Source organism: Engystomops pustulosus, chromosome 4 (assembly GCF_040894005.1).
Source record: "Engystomops pustulosus chromosome 4, aEngPut4.maternal, whole genome shotgun sequence".
Classification (NCBI taxonomy): Eukaryota; Metazoa; Chordata; class Amphibia; order Anura; family Leptodactylidae; genus Engystomops; species Engystomops pustulosus.
In genome coordinates, this window is record NC_092414.1 from 118062161 (window position 1) to 118081985 (window position 19825).

Below are 19825 nucleotides of genomic sequence, written 5' to 3' on the forward strand. Positions count from 1 at the left end.
TCCCTGCAACGAGGGTGGAGTTATGGGGTGAAAGGAAGGTGTAGACATGTATAGTCAGCTAGGCAGGCGTGGAGGCCATATCTAGCATAGCTCACATTCTACCGCAGTCCTGTGCGAGAACTCTTATGGTGAACAGGGAATGTTTGTGCAGGGTATACAAGAGCGTTGAATTAATTGGAATTTTAATTGCAAGTTTAATTTCCGGGAATTTAATTGACGCTTTCCTACTCTCAGGATAGCACAGAATACAGCTTAGCCGTCCGGTCACTACTAGTGAAGCAGCTTTATGCGCATTAGCTCCTTATTTGTGTCTTCGCTCAGTCAGCTCTGCAGAAGGTGGGTGTGAGGGACAGCAGGAATGTCTGTGGAAGTGGGCGGGTACGTGTCTATACAAGGTCTCGGGCTGGCCCTATGCGCGCGCTAATTGGGGAAGATGGAGGCGGTTCTTCCAGCAGCTCTGCGCTTATCACCATGGTGCTCTTGGCTGAGGGAGAGATGCTGTCGGGGTCTCCATGCAGCAGAAGCAGGGGCTGCTTGAGATAGTGCGCAAACTCCAAGCGCTTGATAAAAGCTCGCTGCTGCTGCACTGCCTCTATGGAGAGTGCTGGATGGAGGAATGAGGAGCGCTTGAAGTCGTGCAGCCCGGCGTGTTTTTAGTTTTTTTTAAATTTACCTCGGTCTGCCAACGTTTACCAACGGAATACCTGAAAGAAACAGCTTGTGAATGGACGTTGGCCGTGCCAAGTATTGTATGCGTTGAGTGGTTATTAAACTGTGTTACGTGTAGCCCTTCTGTAACTCCATGTCTTTGCTTATTTTGTTTCTCGTTGTCATTGTAGTTAGCTTCATGTAATGGCGGCTGTGTAAGTATTCTGTCAATTTACTGTTGTTTGTCGGTGGGCAAGGCTGTATGCTGACAGCCAATGGGCGCGTAAGAGGCGCTAGAAGCCCTCCGTGTGATTGGCCGTTTGTGACATCATGCTGCAGCAGGTGGGAGGGGGAAGAGCTGCTGGGAGCAGCGGGTGCAGAGGGAGAGTCCGGCGCCATTATATAACAACGCAGCAACTAGGCTGGGGGTGGTAGTAGTGTACAGTGCACTGTGGTGGGCCTTTGCCCATACTGATTCGTGTTTGTTTGCCTACAGGAAGTAATTTTCCCGCACCCGAAGTCTCTTCGACCGTGAGCCGCTCGTACTGGGATTGCAGATTTGTGAGTGCGTCACAGCAATATGGCGGCCTGGGGAAATATGCTTTGGGCTGCACGTCTGGGGCTGGTCACGTGACCTCGTTGCCTAGGAATGGAGCTTGGCCGCGAGTCAAGGGTTTAGAGACGGATGTGGGGGAGGGAAGGAAGGTGGTGACTGCTGAGGTTGATTTAGTCTGGACAACAGTTTCCCATTTTACTTTACAATTGTGAACCTAGGAATTGTTATTTGGGGAGAGTTCAAGATAGATTTTGGGGAAACACATGGCTGGGCTTGTGGCACAATTTCTGAAATACGGACCTGAAGTGGTGTGACTTGAATGTGGCTGCTACTATTTCATGAAATAACTTAGAACAACAATGGCATTTCCTCTTCAACACGTTTAATTTTTGCATTTTCCCTCGGAGCAGGGAAGCAAAGCAATTCAGGAATAGGAGGGAGATGCTTTTCATGAGCACAGAGAAAACTGATTGGGAATGAGCCACATGTGGTTTGCACACTTTTCCTGGTAAACATTTGTGGCTCATGACTGCAGCAAGTGTTTTTTTTTTCTAAGTACAACTGAGCTGGGACAATCTTTCTCTGAGCTTAAAGGGGTTATCTGGGTATAAAAATGTAAATGGGGGTCAGGTTATTTAAAAAAAAAAAAAAAAAGAACTTGCCTCATCCGGCGCTTTTGATGTCCCGCGCTGCTGTCCATCTCATCTGTTCGCCGGTTTGATTACAAGGGTGCACAAGGAGCTTCCTGCTGGCCAGAAGCTCCCATCCGACACCATCTCCCAGCGTTTGACACTGAGAAATGGGGATGGATGGGAGGAGCCGTCCATATTGCGGACCGGAAGCTCCCTGTGTGCGGCTTCTGTGCCCCTGTAAACAAACGGGCACGATCAAACGGACCGGGGCGCGGGACATCTTCGCCAGAGGAGGTAAGTAAATGTTTATTATTTTTAAATGGCCTGCCCCAGCCTGGCCATAAGTAACTTTTTATAACCGGATAACCCCTTTAAACTGGATTTCTCAACTCCATTTAAATTCAATTTGGCTCAATTTGGTTCAATGTGAACACTTCAGGACAAAGCTGGTACCATGAGCCCAGTCAAAGCCAGCCCGACATTCACCATGAAACCACAAGACTGGAGCCCTATAACAAATTTTTGTGTTATTGGCTTCTTGGGGGTTTTCCAGTATCTGTAACTACAGCTGTCAATTAACACTCTGCCCTTTTATAGGGACAGTAGAATATTTCTTTTGAGTAATGTAATTTTTGGCTGTCGGGTGTGTGGAGCCATGGTGTTTGCTCAATACAAGGACCACCCATCTAAATTTTCATAAAAACCTAATAAGATGTTCACTTTATTCAAATTCCATGAGCGCCAAGTGCAACTTTGGGGCGCGTGTAGAGTACCACCCCTCCAATAACAATGTAAAGAGGAGGCTCTAGGAGGCTACCTAGTCAAGGAGTGATGTTTACATTATATTTATATCATAGTTCATCTGACTTCATCAAGTTTCTACCAATCGGCCTATTTTGTTCTGCTCCCCCCCCCCCCCCCCCCCCCAAGAACAAAACTACAATAGTATATACTTGGGTCTTGCATACAGCTTATGTCTCATTTAGTTGCTGGAACTTCAGTATACAGTGGCCAGTCTTCAGCTGTTATGTGGTGCGTCAAATGCCAGCAGCAGGTCACCACTGAAGTGTTGTTGGTCCACCACTAATTAACCTTCATTATAAAACAGAATACCCTCTTTAGGTTGGGGGCTCACAAGTTGGTATTGTTGGTCAGCTGTTGTAAAATGTCCAGCATCTTGCAGTGGTTTACAGTAGAAGCATAGATGATGGAATTTAAAGGAAACCTACCATTTCAAATGGTCGGCGTAAGCTGTAAACACTGAGCACCAGCTCAGGGTGAGCTGGTGCCTGTGCTTAGTTTCGTTAGTGTTATAAACCGCGGTATCGCGGTTTTAACACTTTTTAAACTTTATAGCAGAAACTGCTTCGGCGCTGCGTGCGACCGTGCGCGCGCAACGCCTGCGGCATTTCCTATGTAGGCGCGCGCACGATCGTGCGCACGCAGCGCCGAAGCAGTTTCTGCTATAAAGTTTCAAAAATGTTAAAACCGCGATATCTCGGTTTATAACACTAACGAAACTAAGCACCGGCACCAGCTCACCCTGAGCTGGTGCTCGGTGTTTACAGCTTACACCGACCATTTGAAATGGTAGGTTTCCTTTAAAGGGTCACTGTCATAAGGCTTCCGGTAGGGGCAGGGAGTCAGATGTCTTCCTATATTGTGGGAGAGTAAGCCCTATGCTGAAAAACCCTCCTTGAAGTCTGTTAAAATGACCTGTAAAGATTCATGGGGATGGAGAAAACTCTTGGCTTATCCCTTCTTGGCTTGTCCAATGTAGCATAGACCTGGTACATAATCACACGTCAACTGCTGGGTGGCAACTTGGACATCTACAATCAGATCTACTGATGGTAGATGTCTCCAACTTGCTAGCTCAAACTTTTGTCTTGGTGGTCCTCGTTTTTTGTATGTCCAGGGATGGTCAGATTATCATAGATTTTATAAAAATATTCAAATGAACTGCAGTCACTCCAGTGATGTAGATGGGGCTTCTTGGCTCTATTGCCCGATGCATACACGCCCTGTCCCACACATAAACATGAATGGCTAGAGTAAAATATTTCATACCCTACCTGAGGATGTGGTGTAGAATCTTGTTAGTCCTCTTGTAATGGAAACCTACCATCAGAAATACACTGAGGTATTCCTGATGGTAGATGCCTTTCTATCTACATCTACTAAGCCCTACATTGCCTTTACCTAAAATTTTAACCATACCTTACTAAAGCTTTATGTATACTTTATGCAGATTACTTCAGAGGCTATTGGGGTGTGGAGTAGCCTAGCTAAGCACTGCGGCTAAGGGTGCACCACGCCTTTGTGTGCAGCCCCACAGCCCTATTGGGCTATATGCCCATACATGTGCAAGAAAAAAATGTTGTACCGTTTTAGCCGGTTGAAGAAATTCTTGTTGCTTTTGATAGGTCAAATAAAGTAACCTTCTTGAGATTGTGATACCTTTTGATGGCTAACTGAAATATAAGATGTTACATGCAAGCTTTTGAGACTGCTATGGTCCCTTCATCAGGCATGGTATGACAGTCTTTCTGAAGTTACACTGATCTTATACACCAGTGGTGGCAAACCTATGGCACGGGTGCCAGAGGTGGCACTCTGAGCCATTTCTGTGGGCACTCAGACCATCACCCCAGGACAGAGCTCACTAAATAGAACCAAATCCACCAAGTCCCAGGCAACTTAAGAGATGCTGCTCTCAGCATTATTTTAAAGCAAGTGAGAAGTGGTGACAGAACTGCAATATCTCTGGAGGTCCTCCTGCTGGACCAACCATTTTTCCTCTACAGAGAGACCCTGGAGAGAAGCTACAACGAGAGTCTGAATTTGCTCTCCTCCTTTCAACTGTATTGGTTGCCTCAGGGGGCCAATACAATTGAAAGATTGGAAGAAAAGGTAGCAATAAGTTACTGCTTAAAATGCCATGTTGGTACTTCACAGAAAAATAAGTGGATTTTGGTTATAGTTTGGGCACTCTGTCTCCAAAAGGTTCGCCATCACTGTTATACACCATGGACAGAGAAGACATGCAAACAAAATGTAAACAAAAGGTAAAAAGCAATAACAAAGTTAAGACAACAGGTCCTTAATTAGATGACCTGTTGTAACTTTGTTATTGCTATTGTCCTTTTGTTTGCATGTCTTCTCTGTCCATGGTGTATAAGATCTGTGTTGCTTCAGAAAGACTGTCATACTATGCCTGATGAAGGGACCATAGCCATCCCGAAAGCTTGCTTGTAACATCTTAAATTTCTGTTGGCCATTAACGGTATCACAATATCAAGAAGGTTATTTACTGCATGTACAGTAACTTTTTCCTCTTTTTGGTAGTGAACCGAGTTCCTTTCATGTGTTGGAAGAGTGCTGTGGGGCCGTGCGTAGATGTAAGACTTAAGAATCTACTGTTTCGAGATGTAGCCTTTGCTCTAATGCTCGGACAGGCTACTCCACGCTCTTGAGGTCAAACTGCATAAAGGATACATAAAGTTTTTTTTAGTTGGGTTTGGTTAAAGGTAGTGTAGAGCTTGGTAAATGGAAAGTCCTCTACTCTCAGGAATACCTCAGTTAGTGTATTCCTGATGGTAGATTTCCTTTTAATGTTCCCTTTTAGTATCATTTGAATTAATCAGACTTTTATATTGATCTCGTGTCTGCTGCATTACAGTAGCTGTTTGGACCTAAATACTCATGGCAGGTTCTCTGTAAACAAAGTAATGTGTTCTAGGGCTTTTCTATCTGTGACATGTTATTTGACCCCCTTTAGGACACAGCCGGTTTGTAAGTTAAGGCTCAGCCTTAAACCAGGATCAAGGTTTGTAAACCAAGCACACTGACAAAGTGGTGTATGACCCCTCTGGCAGAATGTGATCTTCTTGCTTTGTATGCCCTGATTTTTACATAAAAGCTTTTAAAATGCACATGAACCTGAGCCCATCATCTTCATTTTCATAAAGTTAAAGCCTTTTAAGGTTTCTAAAACTGTATATATCCTTGAGTATATGCCAATTTTTCTGCACAAAAATGTGCTGAAAAACCCTAACTCGGCTTGGATTTATACAGGGGGCAAGAGGCTTCTGGCTATATACTGGGAGCATGAGTTGGCAGGCTATATATGTGGGATGGTGGCAGCTGTGACCAATGTATTTCCTACCCTCAGCTTATACTCGAGTCAATAGCTTTTCCCAGTATTTTGTGTTAAAATTAAGGGCCTCGGCTTATACTTAGGCGACTTGTACTTGAGTGTATATACGGTTCCTTGTTTTTAAAGGACACCTGCCACTAGTCCTGTCACCTCTACCTGTTGGAGCAGCTCACAAGGATCCCATCCCAGCATTTATCTAGTTATTTCATACATTATTCATTGTAAAATCATCTATTCTTTATTATGTAAATGAGGCTGGTCACATGGTCAGAGGCAGTGATGTCACACCTGTTCCCCCTCCCCTCTCCTCCCCCTGCTCATGTCTGTGTGTAATGTATAGTAAAGCATGGCTAGTGTGAGTGCTGTATCTGCTGACATGCTGCATCCTCCTAATATACAGGTGAGAGACACAGACATCAGCTACACATGAATCTGACATGTTCTGCTATAACATGGCTGCCTGGAGCTGCTGTATCTCTCCTATACACACACACACATGCACACACAGGCTGCAGGGGGCGTGGCCACCAGCACCAGGAAGCACATCATTATACAGGCTCACATCATTATACAGGCTGTCAGTCAAGCACTGGGGGTGTGGCTGTGCCTCCCACTCATGAATAGAGTGGACAGCTTGAATATGCTAATGCTTCATTGGACATTTCACAGGTCATTTGCATACAGATTTAGGACCTCATTGCTTAGGTTTACAGGCATGTAGAGGGACAATGAAGGGATAGAGGCAATGCTCTCTAATGGCAGTTTATGAAAATATATTTAGTTTAGGGGGGTTATTTTGCATGACGGGTTCTCTTTAAGAAAACAAAGTGGATCCTGCCGAAAGGGGGAAGAGACAACACTGTCAGTGAGCTTGATTTAGAATCCTTCATCCTGGTGGTAGATGTCATTTAAAATCTCCTTTTCAGACATTGACTAATTTGGGTAGTATAACTAACATTATCCATATGTCTGCGTTATGTTTTGGTAAAATATTAAGTCATTTAAATTTTTTTTTTGTGAACAGCATAGATAAAAATGTATTTTTGTTTGTATTGTACAGGTTTGATAGTTTTATTGTATAAGTTGTTACGGACAGTTCAATGTGAAGGGTTTGTGTGGTGATTTTCACTTTTTTCACATGACTTTTGTCATACGTGGGGCATTTGTATAGACTTCACTTTGTCCAATTATGAGACATGAACAAGTAATCATCCTATGCATAGACTGACACTGACATTCTGTCAGACAGACAGGATCTTGCAGGCACTGCCTGTGGAGAAGCCTGAGGTCCTATTTGGACCTCAGGCCTGCCATTGCAACACCAGTGCCTCTTCCTCCCTAGGGCAAGTGCTGAAGGGAGAATTCTCCAGGAGGCATTTAAATTCTGCTGTCACACCAACCACAACATTTAAAAGGTTAAACACCCATGATCGAAGTTCACCCAACTACGGGTATTACGGGTATAATTTTGTTATTTACAGCTGACTCCCCATTTCTCTTTATGCTGGGTCAGCTCTGATGACTGGTTGAACCGGCATTGGCTCAGCAATGGATAGGTCACTGAGCATTAACTAACAAAGCTCAGTAACTGATAAATTTGTTGCTGAACGGCAAGAGGATAATGTTGCAGATCTAGGCACAGTGAGAACTAGTTGGTTCTGTCTGGATTTTGTCACTGACCAGTCCCTTGTGGAGTGTCTGCAGCAGAAATTCTACAACAGAGTTGACCCTGGTCAAAATGAGTTGTCTGACTAAAAAGAAACTGACTCTCTGTGGGCAGTAAAATAATATTGCTTTGCTCTTTTTTTTTTCTGCGTGCATCTAGACTGTTTCAGCCAGTGATTGCTTCTCATGTCATCACAGGAAATGAGTGGAGTGCACCACAGTTCAGCAAACTGACGTTTATTTTAATGCTTCATCTCTTTTCTGTAGAGCCTGGTTAAAGGGACTCTCGCCAGATTGTACCCCACTAAACTACTAGAACATCCAGGGTATGAAACCTTTTCTAGAATTCCCTCTTTTTCTGTGAACTCTTGACCATTTTAAAGAAGAAATAAAATTTCAGTTATGAAAAATACATGTATATGAGGTTTCAAGTTCAGAGGCTGCAGAGGAATTAATTCAGACATCCATATATTTAGTTCTATACTACATAGAAACATGCTTTGTTATATTTCAGATACTTCCGCTTTTGGTTTTGTGAGATTCAGAAATAAAATGTGAGCTACAGTACCGATGCCTAATTTGTGCTACTTGCCATTTTCTTTCCAAAGTTATGGTATTTTCTGTTCTGAAAGTGTTTGCCCACTTCACCTCTGGTGAGAAAGATTTTTGTCAGAGACTAATGTCTGTCAGTCTATGCCCTCAAGCTGAGGCCAGTTAGATTGCAAACAGATCCCATGATGCCTTATGTTTTCTCTTTATGATAAAATTCATTTAGTTTCCGACAAGTTAATCCAATGAATAGTCCGCATATAGGATGTTTATGGTGACAGCCTGGAACAAGGCTTCAAGAATTATGCAAATGAGCCTGAGGGGCTCAAGGCTCCATTAACTTCTATGTAACCTGGCGCTCCTCTTTAAAAACAAAAAACGGCATAAGAAGCTCAGAGAAGAGCAGAAGTTGTCCGAGGGGGCATAGATGTCCTTTAAGGCATAGATAAACTTTAAACCAAATTTTGTAAATTGGTAAATTTTGTAATATAATTAAATATAGCTTGGGCCTCCGGTTCTGTATCTTTAAAGTGGGAGGAGTGAACACTTGCAGCAGGCAATGCTTTGTTGATGTTGTGGGTGTCTCCTTAGTGACATAACTGTCCTTTAACCCCTTAACGACCCATGACATAATAGCACGTCTACTGCGGGTGCATGGAGAGGGCTTACGGTTGAGCCTTCTCCATAGCCAGTAACACCCGCGGTACTAGGACCGATCGCAGGTGTTAACCCGCACATTGGCGGCGGCTTCAATAAGATGGCAGCGCATGCGTATCGCCATCTTGTTGGAGACTGCCGCTCCCTGTGACGTCATCTGGGAGAGGCGATCCGTTGCCATGACGGCCTTGGGTCTTCCGAAGTCCCAAGGCTGTCTTGTTTCGATACATTGATTTGCACATTGTAATGAATGAGGAAAATCCTCATGTACTGCCATACAGTATTTTGAAAAATATATGTAAAAAAATCAATAAAAAGTGATCAAAAGGTCATGCAGTCCTAAAAATGGTAGCATTGAAAACTTCATCAAAAGTTGCTAAATAATACCACCCACACCTCTGTACACCAAAGTATAAAAAAATGATTGGTGCCAGAAGATGGCAAAAGTTTTTAATTTATCCCCATGATTGCACCGACCCAAAGCATAAAGTTGACATGGCATGTGTGGCGGACAGTGAAAGCTGTAAATTCCAAGCCAACAAGAAAACGTTGCAAATGCGTTTTTTCGCCAATTTCACTGCATTTGGATTTTTTTTTCTCGCTTCCCAGTACACGGCATAGAATAATAACTATTTAGAGCACTGGGGAACACCCACAGTGTATGTTGTTTAGAGATGCAGATAGATGCCATACAGTGGCCTTTACCGTGGGTTATCCATATTGTACTTAACCATGATAAAGTTTCATTGCAATCATGTGGTTATGGCATGTCGTACTGATATCACACCCCATGATAAAATAAATGTTTGCAGCAACGTAGCAATAAATTCATTGAATTCTTCATAGTGTGTACAAAGGAATATGGCATATATAGTGATTAGGATTGCAGCTTTCATCACATTTAGGACCATGCAGCATGTAATAAGTAGTAGAAACCAACAGTAAAAGTTAGGTGAATTTAATTGTCTGTGCTGTATGTATGAGTACTAAGTGTTAATAGTTTCCTTTCTGTGAAGAAAGTGTCCCGAGAATGGCGAAGGGAGAGAAGATGAAGGGTCTGGTCTGAGCAGGGCTGTCGAGCAGTAAGCCATACTCTGACTCCCATATACATGGGGCATGTTTTGGTGATAATGAGGCTTTTTGTCACCATTATGATACAATTACCAAGTTATTTTAGGTAGAACATAAAAATATTTATTGGAATACAACTTTGGGGTACATTCACATGAGGTAGAGCCGAACGCTGCTCATCCCAGCCCTCTACACAGAGAAGTGAGCGGCTGGCGCTGTAATAGCAAAATTTTGAATGCCATAAACGTCAAAGGGGACTGATGTGCGACCGCACATTAGTGTGAATGAGCCCTTAGAACTATAATAGAAAACAATGGACAATCCTGCCTTAATTCAGTTTTCCTGATCACTCTAGCATTTATAAGTTAAGTGATATACCACAATGCATGTATGAACACTTTCATCTCCACAAAATCATACAAACGTGAGCTTAGAGAAAAAGCAAACTACAATGTATAGCAGCATGCAGAGAGAATGTACACTGGACAACTGATTTAGCCACAGTTTATTGAAACATTAGATATGCTAAGTATTTACAGTAATCCTGATTTTATGGTCGCTCTAGCAAGGTTAGATGAGTGCAAGCATTTCCAGTGCCTGTTTACTGTGATCTTTAGGGGAGGAGCTTCACTACTGAACATGAGCGTGCACCCAGATTCATCGCAACTAAAAGCCTCCATCCTTTAATCAGGAATAGAACAGACTTTTATGGGACATTCCATAATTTCCCCAAATTCTGATGAAAAAAAATATTCGACACATTCTGCAGTGAACTAATTGTAAGTTTATTATATGTTTTTGGCCCTGAGTTTGACACAGCTTGAGGTGCTGAAAGAAATTGAGAAAGTTATGTAGAATCAGGCAGATCAAGGGACTGATGTGGAACAGGGGAGCCCTCCTTCGGAGACGGCTGTATTCACAGATCTGCACAGACTTTGCGCCACTGCTAGCTATACTTAAAGCATCACATAACCTCTAGAGTAAATGGAGCATCCGCCCCTCCAACACAGAATCGGTCTTTCAGCCTGGAGACGCGGCTACTGCAGGGACAGGCTAACCTAAGGTTTATGGCGAAACTGCTGAACAGAAGTAATCAATATAATAGGCAAAGTTGTCCTACTTCAAAAGAGGTATTGATTTTAGAGCTATGTTTGCGCTCTAGGAATTTTCTAGTTTCTATTAGATTGCTTGAAATATTGAATCGTGTGAAACAATGTTTAGCAAAAACAAACCCTCATACAGGTCTGTGAACAAAATTAAAGTTTTGAAAGGAGGGGAGTAAATAAAACAGATATTTCTGCTTAAGTCTTACCTCTCCCATACAATTTATTGTGATGCTGTAGTCACTTATGATATCCTTTCCCTAATTGAGGAAGATCTGCTAGCCAAACTTCATTATGTAGGCTAATATCTTGAATGATATGACTTAAATAAGACATCATTACCATTGTTTTCTTGTTATTTATTAAACAAATTTAACGCAACGCCTGATTGTGTCTTAGTCGTTTTTTTACAACAAGGTAATGTCTTTCTGAACACCCAGCTTTCCCTCACTGTTGGTCAATCCGACCTATGTTTGGGGCTCTGGAAGGATGAAACCGGCAATGAACCAGTGTACCTCTCTATGGCATCATGCACACATGATGCGGGGAGCAAGCCAGGCTGATAAATATAGAGCATGTCCTATTACTTTCAATACAGTCATGGCCATAAGTTTTGAGAATGACACATATTATATTTTCACATGATTTGTTGCCCTCTGATTTTTATGTATGTTTGTCAGATGTTTTTATCACATACAGAAATACAAGTGCAATTATATTATGACTTCAAAAACATACTGTTAGGTTGTTTAGATTGTGAGCCCCATTGGGGATAGGGGCTGATTTGACATGCTTTGTGCAGCGCTGTGTAATCTGTGTGTGCTATATAAATAATTATTATTATTATTATGGTAACAAAAGCTTTTATTGACAGAAAGAGTTAATGCAGAAAGTCAATATTTGCAGTGTTGACCCTTCTTCTTCAGGACCTCTGCAATTCTCCCTGGCAGCTCTCAATCAACTTCTGGACCAGATCCTGACTGATGGCAGTCCATTCTTGCACAATCAATGCTTGCATTTTGTCACAATTTGTTGGTTTTTGGTTGTCCACCCGTCTCTTGATGATTGACCACAAGTTCTCAATGGGATTAAGGTCTGGGGAGTTTCCAGGCCATGGACCTAAAATCTCTGTTTTGTTCCCTGAGCCATTTAGTTATCACATTTGCTTTATGGCAAGGTGTTCCATCACGCTGGAAAAGGCATTGTTGATCTCTAAAATGTCCAAGAGCAGTTTGGTGAAGTTGCTCTTGGAGGACATTCTGGTACCATTCTTTATTCATGGATGTGTTTTTAGGCAAGACTGTGAGAGAGCTGATTCCCTTGGCTGAGAAGCAACCCCACACATGAATGGTTGCAGGATACTTACAGTTGGCATGAGACAAGACTGGTTGTATCACTCACCTTTTCTTCTCCCAACAAGGTGTTTTCCAGATGTTCCAAACAATCGGAAAGGGGATTCATCAGAGAAAATGACTTTACCCCAGTCCTCAGCAGTCCACTCCCTGTACCTTTTGCAGAATATCAGTCTGTCCCTGATGTTTTTTTTCTGGAGAGAAGTGGCTTCTTTGCTGCCCTCCTTGACACAAGGCCTTGCTCCAAGAGTCGTCTCCTCACAGTACGTGCAGATGCACTCACACCTGCCTGATACCATTCCTGAGCAAGCTCTGCACTGCTGCTACCCCAATCACGAAGTTGAAACACTTTTAAGAGGCGGTACTGGTGCTTGCTGGTCCTTCTTGGGCGCCCTGTAGCCTTTTTGGCAACAATGGAACCTCTCTCCTTGAATTCCTTGATGATGAGATAGATTGTTGACTGAGGTGCAATATTTCTAGCTGCGATAGTCTTCCCAGTTAGGCCAGTTATATGCAGTGCAATGATGACTGCACGTGTTTCTTTAGAGATGATCATGGTTAACAGAAGAGAAACAATGTACCAGCCTCCTTTTTAAAGTGTCCAGTGGTGTGATTCTTACTTAATTTCTTAATGACCGCCCTATCGGGATTCTACGTCAGCAATTAAGGGTACTTCTTCAGAAGATGATTTCGGGACACCTGGTCTCGCCGGTGTTGGGCTGTGATTTTACAGCCCAGATCCAGCACTAACAACCGGGATCAGGAAAACGCTGATCTCCCCTGTTGCACATAAAATGCAAATAAAGTATATAAAACCCAAAAACCGTACAAATTTGTTATCACCGCATCCGTATTAAACTGTACAATAAATCTAAATCAATATTGAACCCGTTCGGTGAACGACGTAAAAAAAAAAAACACTTCCTCTAATATACAATTTTTCATCAAACACCATCACAAAAAATGTTCTAAAAATGATCAAAAAAAGTTATGTGCTTTAATATAATACGACTGAAAAGAACAACTCTTTTCGCAAAAAATAAGCCCTCAACCAGATCTGACAACAGAAAAATACAGAAGTTATGGCCCTGATAGTAAAAACAATGCGATTTCCTCCAATATTGGTTCTGCTCAGTAAAATTGAGCAAAGATAAGTAAAACTATATAAATGAGGTATCACCGCAATCGTAGTGAACTAGAGAATAAATATATAATATTAGTTTTACAGTATGATCATCTGGGGGGAAAAGGTGCTAAAAATCCAAAATAAAAATTTCTGAATTTGTTTGTGGCCCCCTTTAAATAGTTAATAAAATCTCATGAATAAGCTAAAGACCACCAAAATGAAGTGTTTCTCAACCCGCAAATAATAAGCCTCATATGTTCACATTACTAAAAAAAATTTAAATTTTATAGCTTGTACATTGTGACAATACAATTCTGCTGTGAATGGCACTGCTTCCATTCTATGCCCGGCCTTGCGCCAGTACAGGAGTTTACCACCACATATGGGGTATCACTACACTCGGGAGAAATTGGGCCTCAAACTTTGCAGAGTGTTTCATCATTTTATTCATTATGAAACTGTCAGTTTTGGCCTAAATTAATGTATTTTCCCAAAAAATTCTAAAGGTTCTAAATCGCAGGTTCATGTTGTTTAAACCCATGTGAAACATGTAAAGGTTTAATAGACCTCATAGAAGTTGTTTTACATACGTTGAGGGGTGTAGTTTCTATAGTGGGGTATTTAATGGGGTTTTACTATTATTTAGGCCTTTCAAAGTCACTGGAAACTGAGTTGTTCCTCAAAATGTGAGTTTTGGCGATTTTCATGAAAATGAGAAAAATTGCACCTAAAGTTCTGCACCTCATAACATCCTAGAAAAAGGAGAGGACACATAAAATACCATCCCAACATAAAGCAGACATTCCGAAAATGTTAATTATCAAGCTTTTGGGGTAGTTTTATTTCCTCTCTGGAAAGCGTAACATTTTTAAACTTTACACACTTATGCCAATTTTTTATTTTTTTTTCAGAACGAAACGCAAAATTTATCACTTACATTTTACAACTAACATGAAGTACAATGTGTCACGGGAACACAATCTCAAAATCACCTGGATATGTTAAAGCGTTCCATTGAAGCTGAAAACTGGTGTCGGTGATAAGGGGTTAATCATGACAGATTGAACTCCAGCCCTGTCCTCATCAACACCCACACCTGTGTTAATAGAGCAATCACTGAAACGATGCTGCTCCTTTTAAGGCAGGCCTGCAATGAAGTTGAAATGTGTTTTGGGGGAAAAAGTTTTCTAGGCAAATATTGACTTTGCAATTAATTGCTGTTAAGCTGATCACTCTTTATATCATTCTGGAATATATGCAAATTAGTTTCTGCATACAGTCATGTGCGTGGAGGGAATTGTGTCAACTTCAGCAACACTATGTGCAGACACAAATGTGTTGTCTGCAACTTGATGATGCAATGTTTCCTATACAGTTTTGCCTGCAGTGATGCAGGTATCTGTACTGATCTGTAGTAACTAGATCAGTACAGCGCAATGTGCAGTCCTCTGTTTTTAAAATTTGTTCTCCAGTTTTCAAAAGAACTTGAAATGTATTCTGTATATAGTGAATGCTCCATCTTGTGGCCAACAGTGGCATAAAGAAAAATTTTTAATACTTTATATTTCTTAAAATAAAAGTGTACAGGCAGTCCCGGGTTATGTACAGGATAGGTTCCATAGGTTTGTTCTTAAAGAGAACCTGTCATGCAAAATAACCCCCCTAAACTAAATATATTTTCATAAACTGCCATTAGAGAGCATTGCCTCTATCCCTTCATTGTCCCTCTATATTCCTGTAAACCTAAGCAATGAGGTGCTAAAGCTGTATGCAAATGACCTGTGAAATGTCCAATGAAGCATTAGCATATTCAAGCTGTCCACCTTATTCATGAGTGGGAGGCACAGCCACACCCCCAGTGCATGACTGACAGCCTGTATGTGCTTCCTGGTGCTGGTGGCCACACCCCCTGCAGCCTGTGTGTGCATGTGTGTGTGTGTTTAGGAGAGATACAGGAGCTCCAGGCAGCCATGTTACAACAGAACATGTCAGATACTTGTGTAGCTGATGTCTGTGTCTCTCACCTGTATATTAGGAGGATGCAGCATGTCAGCAGATGCAGCACACACACTAGCAATGCTTTACTATACATTACACACAGACATGAGCAGGAGAGGGGAGGGGGAACAGGGGTGACATCACTGCCTCTGACCATGTGACCAGCCTCATTTACATGATAAAAAAATAGATGATTTTTTTTACCCCACAGACAATTGGAGTTTCAAAATTTTTTGCTGTGATTGGACGAAGGATTTTCCAATAAATCTTCATTACAGACACCTTACAGCTGATTATTGCACCAGGGCGCAGAGGGGTCAGTCTTTAACTAGGGGTCGTCTGTAAGTCGGGTGTCCTTAAGTAGGGGTCAGTGTATAATTACAATATAAGTACAATATTCTAATTACATTTTTATACATGACAACACATTCCCTTTAATAGATATGGCAGAATTCTTATTTCTCATCTCTATTATGCATATTATTTATTTTGCTTTTTTTTCCTCTTTTTTTAATTTCAAAGTAGCTCACCAAGGATTATATATGTGAATGGACTCTTAACCCCTTAACGCTCTGCGCCGTAGCTCTACGGCGCAGAGGTATAAGGGATGTATGAAGAGGGCTCACGGGCTGAGTCCTCTTCATACAGAGGTGGGGGTTGTTGCATATTGTAGCAAACCCCCACCCGGCTATTAACCCTTTCAACCTCGCCGCCGGTGTTTAAAAGACATCGGGGGGCGGTGATCGGTTGCCATGGTAGCCTCGGGTCTTCGTTTAACCCGAGACTATCTGGCATCTGCAGAATCGTTACAATGAGCCAGTGGCTCATTGTAATGAATGTGCTGCAAAAATGCCATATATTGTAATACAGAAGTATTGCAGTATATGGTAGGAGCGATCTGACTATCTAGGGCAGTGATGGCGAACCTTTTAGAGACCGAGTGCCAAACTACAACAAAGACCCACTTATTTATCGCAAAGTGCCCTCACAGAAATTTAATTTGTGATTTATACTCTTCTCTGTCACAGTTTTCATTGATACCAGCACCCTGAGGACACCAATAAAGCAGAAAATAGTCCCAGGTAAAGCTGTCACTTTAAAACAGCAAGTCCTGGGCTGTCTGGGACTGCAGGAAGATACCTGGAGTCATCTCTGCTGATGGCCTGAGTGCCCACAGAAAGGGCTCTGAGTGCCACCTCTGGCACCAGTGCCATAGGTTAGCCATCACTGATCTAGGGTTAATGTACCCTAGATGGTCTAAAAAATAGTGAAAAAAAAAAGTTTAAAAAATAAAAAAAATTTATAAAATATTAAAAATTCTAATCACCCCCCTTTCCCTAGAACGGATATAAAACATAATAAACAGTAAAAATCACAAACATATTAGGTATCGCCGCGTCCCAAAATGACCGATCTATCAAAATATTAAAACGGTTACGGCCGGCGGTGACCTCCGAGGCGGGAAATGGCGCCCAAATGTCTGAAATGCGACTTTTACACCTTTTTACATAACATAAAAAATGATCAAAATGTCACACAGACCTCAAAATGGTAGCAATGAAAACGTCGCCTCATTTTGCAAAAAATGACCCCTCACACATCTCCGTGCGGCAAAGTATGAAAAAGTTATTAGCGTCAGAAGATGGCAAAAAAAATTTTTTTCTTGTACACATTCGTTTAATTTTTGAAAATTTATTAAAACACAATAAAACCTATATAAATTTGGTATCACCGCGATCGCACCGAACCAAAGAATAAAGTAGACGTGTTATTTGGAGCAAAGAGTGAAAGTCGTAAAAAACTGAGCCCACAAGAAAGTAACGTTTTTTTTTAAATTTTTTCACATTTGGAATTTTTTTTCAGCTTCGCAGTACACGGCATGTTAAAATAAATAACATTAAGGGAAAGTAAAATTTGTTACGCTCAAAATAAGCCCTCACACAGGTCTGTGCACGTAAAAATGAAAAAGTTATGGATTTTTGAAGTTGGAGAGCGAGAAATGAGCCGAAAAACCCTGCGTCCTTAAGGGGTTAAAGACTTCTAAGATTACTGTCCTCGTCTTAGAGCAGTTACATCTTGACACCTGATACTGTCAGGAACCAGTGCACCCTTAGTTGAAGCACCTTCCACAAAGCTCTGCCATACAGCATATGTCAGTTTGCCCTGAACAAATCCTGTGTTCTGGCAGCTGTTGTCACACTGAGTGCTGTGGAGTCAGTAAGCCAAACCACTAACTCGGATGCCCTTTATTTCCTTATCTCCGACTCACACATACATAGGGCATGTTTAAATGCTAAATGCAGCGTCGGACTGGCCCACCAGAGCACCGGAGAATCCTCCGGTAGGCCCCGAAGCCTGCTGGGCACCTGGAGCCCGATGCCTCTGGGGCCCCCTGGTGTTTGCTGCTTGCGGCGCCCGATGCTTGCAGCGCGCCCGATTCCTGTGGATCCCGGCGCCTGCTGTTCCAGAAGTCCTGTGCTCCAGCGCGAGAGAAACACCTCTCCCCGGTGCCCGACGGTGACGTCACCAGGTCCGCGACGCAACTCAGCCCTGTGCTTCAATGAGACAGTGTGTCACGCGGCTGCTGTGCATCATGCATGGTAAGTGTATATCTGTATACAATGTCTGTATGTCTGTGTATACAAGGGGAGGCCAGGGGCATTGTCTCTATACTGGGGGTGAGGGGAGGCCAGGGGCCCTGTCTCTGTACTAGGGGTGAGGGGAGGACGGGGGGCCCTGTCTCTATACTGGGGGTGAGGGGAGGACGGGGGCCCTGTCTCTATACTGGGGGTGAGGGGAGGCCGGGGGCCCTGTCTCTATACTGGGGGTGAGGGGAGGCCGGGGGCCCTGTCTCTATATTGGGGGTGACGGGAGTCCGGGGGCCCTGTCTCTATTCTGGGGGTGACGGGAGGACGGGGGCCCTGTCTCTATTCTGGGGGTGACGGGAGGATGGGGGCTCTGTCTCTATTCTGGGGGTGACAGGAGGCCGGGGGCCCTGTCACTATACTGGGGGTGAGGGTAGGCCGGGGGCCCTGTCTCTATACTGGGGGTGAGGGGAGGCCGGGGGACCTGTCTCTATACTGGGGGTGAGGGGAGGCTGGGGGCCCTGTCTCTGTACTGGGGGTGAGGGGAGGCCCTGTCTCTATACTGGGGATGAGGGGAGGCATACATGGAGCTACAGCGGCAGTACACAGCCATACATGTAGCTACAGCAGCAGTACACAGCCATACATGGAGCTACAGCAGCAGTACACAGCCATACATGGAGCTACAGCTGCAGTACACAGCCATACATGGAGCTACAGCTGCAGTACACAGCCATACATGGAGCTACAGCTGCAGTACACAGCCATACATGGGGCTACAGCAGCAGTACACAGCCATACATGGAGCTACAGCAGCAGTACACAGTCATACATGGAATTATAGCAGCAGTACACAGTCATACATGGAGCTACAGCCGCAGTACACAGCCATACATGGAGCTACAGCAGCAGTACACAGTCATACATGGAATTATAGCAGCAGTACACAGCTATACATGGAGCTACAGCATCAGTACACAGCTATACATGGAGCTACAGCTGCAGTACACAGCCATACATGGAGCTACAGCCGCAGTACACAGCCATACATGGAGCTACAGCTGCAGTACACAGCCATACATGGAGCTACAGCTGCAGTACACAGCCATACATGGAGCTACAGCCGCAGTACACAGCCATACATGGAGCTACAGCCGCAGTACACAGCCAAACATGGAACTACAGCCGCAGTACACAGCCATACATGGAATTATAGCAGCAGTACACAGCCATACATGGAGCTACAGCCGCAGTACACAGCCATACATGGAATTATAGCAGCAGTACACAGCCATACATGGAGCTACAGCCGCAGTACACAGCCATACATGGAGCTACAGCCGCAGTACACAGCCATACATGGAGCTACAGCCGCAGTACACAGCCATACATGGAGCTACAGCAGCAGTACACAGTCATACATGGAGCTACAGCCGCAGTACACAGCCATACATGGAATTATAGCAGCAGTACACAGCCATACATGGAGCTACACTGTAATATAATAAGATGTTTTCCCAGCGATGATTGGACACAGTTGGTGTGCATTCACACTGCCATTGTGGGGATGCATATATGGCTGCAACCTTGGCTGAATGCTGCAGTTATGTATGGACCTTGGTTCTGGCTCTGTATCTAATGTTTGATAGAACGTGTTTTACACTTCAATTAGGAGTAGTCTGGTAGTCTTTCTTGTTTCTTGTCCCAAAAATTTTCTCTGGTGG

The 19825-nt window shown here is 43.2% G+C and overlaps 1 long non-coding RNA gene across 1 annotated transcript; it reads left to right on the forward strand.

Moving 5' to 3' along the window:
* Positions 1–350: 350 nt before the first annotated feature.
* On the forward strand, positions 351–11886 carry LOC140127034 (uncharacterized). The gene is made up of 2 exons (XR_011854943.1): positions 351–1209; positions 7928–11886. It is a non-coding gene; the product is annotated as an uncharacterized lncRNA (long non-coding RNA).
* Positions 11887–19825: the final 7939 nt, after the last annotated feature.